We start from the raw sequence: 3,453 nt of genomic DNA on the forward strand, positions 1-3,453 counted from the left end.
GCTTGGGAGAACCATATGGGATGCTGAAAATTGAACCCAGGTCAGCCATGTCCAAGGCAAATGCCCTACCTGCTTGTGCTATTGCTCTGGCCCCTTGTTCATAAATTTTTATGGACACAAACATATGCATATGGTTTTGTTTGTAAGTGTCCTGAGTTCATGTATATGTGGAGGAAAATGTCTCTGGAGGGAATGAATTTAAACTCTCAGTATTTGGTCAGGAAAGGTCACCATTTGTTTAAATCACTTCCTTCCTTCCCATGTACAGTCACAGACTTCCCAAATTATACAGATACTTCAATAACTCAGCATTCAGATCTCTGGTTTTGACCACTCCAACCCAAACCCACACATAGTTGTCTGGCCAGACAAGTTGTGTTCTGGAGAAGAGTGCCATAAACAGCAAGTTGGGACCCCAGAAAGTGAAAGGGTCTTAGGTATGCCCCCCCATTCCTCTAAGCAATGGGAAGTACTTTAAGACTTTCATTTAGGAAACCAAGAATGATGAGAACAACAGATGAGTGCTTTAGTGTACTTCAGGCCATCTGCTGGCCCAAGTCACCAGAACTGAATCTGCCTGGGAGACTTCTCTTGGCCCTCTCCAAGTCATTAACACTCACAGTTGCCCTCACCCAGGTTAACCCCTTAACTAATACCACCGGCTGCTCTGCCTTTATCAGAGGACTGATTTGTAACTGTAGCCAAATAAAGACAAGGTCTGACCTTACAACTTTCTAGAAAAAAAACCCAAAACTGAGGGCAGGAATGAGTCAGCTTGAACAGAATTGAATTGCAGATCCTACACAGCTTCTCATTCATGGCTTGATGTTGTTCTCCTTTGGAACTATTGGATCAAATATAAGAGCAATATAAGGTATAAGAGCAAGAAAAAAATTATTTTTGGTCCCTGAAAGTGGTTGAGTTCACCCTCCAGAGACAGCTGGAGACTTCTCTATGTGGTGTGGATTTGGCAGGACAGAGGAGGGAGGTGTGAAGCCATTTAGGGGAGCAGAGCAATGGTGACAAGGCTTGAGAGTTGGCTCAGCAGGAGGGCACATGGCTCCCATTGTGAAGGCTAGAACAGCACTAGGCCTTCCCCTCTTGTGATTCTCATTCACTGCTCCCTCAAGGCAGAGACTCATTATCTGGGTCTGCAGGAGACAGTCTTTGGGATTGTGTGTGTGAAATGACCCCTCAGAGCCCTGGGCATGCATCACATGACACTTTTCTTTAGGGCATTAGAACAACTCTGGTCTATTGCCCTCTTGCTTAATTAATTTCCAACTGTGACAAGAATAAGAAGGGAACAGCTCAGACTTCTCTGCTTAGAGATTGTATTTGTTGGGTTTTGTTAGGAGAACTAGTAACATTGCTTCCAAACTCTTCTGGATTCCAAGAAAAGAGGATGGACAATGTATGTTTACAGCTTCTAATAGCTATAATATACATTTGGGGCCTAATTGTAGAATTGTTTAGGAAGATAGCAGCCTTGTATAATCATCACCTAACATGTATTTATACTTATATTTTAGAATTTTGGACAGGATGCTAATGCTACTCAGTGATTGTGGAGCTTAGAATTTCTTGATTCCTAGTTTGGCTATGTGTTGTGATGCCTAGCATCTGACTTCTGGATCTATGAATGAGACAAGTCTTTTCAAAGTGCTTTCACTGTTTGGATTCACAGGATGAAACTTTTTATTATTATTGTTATTTTGGGCCACACCTGGTGATGCTCAGGGATTAGTAACTCCTGGCTATACATTCAGAAATCACTCCTGGCTTGGAGGACCATATGGGATGCTGGGGGATCAAACCAAGGTCCATCCTGGGTCAGTCATGTGCAAGGCAAACACCCTACCACTACTGTGCATTGCTCTGAACTTGTTTTACAATTTTTTAGGATGAAACTTTTTTTGAATAAAAACTATAAGAAAGTGTTTTCTTTTTCTTTATTCCTATGACTTTATCAATTTTTGAGTCTTCCTAAAATAGCCTTTAAGCATAGTTTTCCTTCTCATAGGCTCCATTACATTACATTACATTGTGGTCATTCTGGGGAAACTGAGGTAAATAAAACCTCACCAACTCCACCTGAACATCCTATTTCAAGGACTGGACATATACCACACCAGCATACTCTACAACAATGGTATCACCTGATGAGAGCTACCTGAAGTTTTGGGTCAGAAAGCTGCATTTTTGTTTTTTAGCCTAGAATTCCCTCGAAAAAAAAATATAACACCATGATAAATTATATTTAGTTTTCAAGTACCTATCAGTGTTTCACAATAAGGAACCATATACCAACACTTCGTGCACTCAAGATTTTCTAAGGATAACACAGGTGAAAACTATATAAATGGTGGGTGATGGCATAAGACTAGGAAGCAACCTACTCTTCCATGGACAGAACCAGAGAAAGAAATAAGATCTAAACGGGGCCATAACTGGAAAAATGTTGAGAAACACTGATCTCATCTAATAAGAAAACTAAATTCTTAGTTAAAAACTCCTATCTCAGTGTAAGTTTAGGATAGGTGACAGGAATAGCCAGCACACTTGTTTTCTGATAGTTATCAAGTTCCCTAAAAGCACACTTTTTTTGTGGACCTATCATTTGAATCTCATAACATACATGTGATCATTTCATCAATAGCATCATTGTTATTTATTATGAACTGCTCTGTATAGAAGGAAGAAATTCTTACTGCCTACCGCTTTAGAAATGAGTAAAAATTGAGTGGTTTTCTCCCTCTGTTTTTGTGAACAAGTGCTTAAATATCCTGGGAAGTTTCTCATATAAGTGATGGAGAAATTGATCCTTAACAGCTATTGCAGACTGTGAGTAGTAAATAAGCAATGAAAAGGTGATTGGTGTATGTGAGAGAGGCAGGGATGGGTTAGGTAACACTCTACTTTTACCCAAAGCAAAAGCATTCCCTCCTATTTTCTTTTTACCTTTTCTTTTGATATGTAAAAGTCCACCTGGATCTTCCTAAACCTGCTGCCCAGTTAAATTTGTACTTGAGAATAAAGGAAAGTTTCAGTTTTTGGCTAAATGTGCAGAGAGTTCAATTTCTATAGTGCTATTTTGACTGGTTTATTGAAATATATGTGGAAGTGCTGATATCATTGTGTTTTTACATTGCTTATATCATTGTGAGGTTCCTGATAAATTGCTCCATTTTGACCTGTAGAGGCTTCCTGGTCAATGGTTCTGTTTGACCTGTAGATGTAGATTAGATATAGATGTAGATTCCTCACCTAAGATATAGGTGAGGAAGCTGCGAGAGATAAAAAGTGAATACACCTGGCTCCAGGGAGCACTGGACTTTATATGCTGTCCACAGTCACTGCCAGAATGACCTTGAATAAGGTGTTGTGCCTCTCTGCTTCTCAGTGTTGAGTCTAAGTAACAGGAGAAACATGCCTACTGTTTTAAATAATATA

Source organism: Suncus etruscus, chromosome 2 (genome assembly GCF_024139225.1).
Source record: "Suncus etruscus isolate mSunEtr1 chromosome 2, mSunEtr1.pri.cur, whole genome shotgun sequence".
In the NCBI taxonomy this organism is placed as follows: Eukaryota; Metazoa; Chordata; class Mammalia; order Eulipotyphla; family Soricidae; genus Suncus; species Suncus etruscus.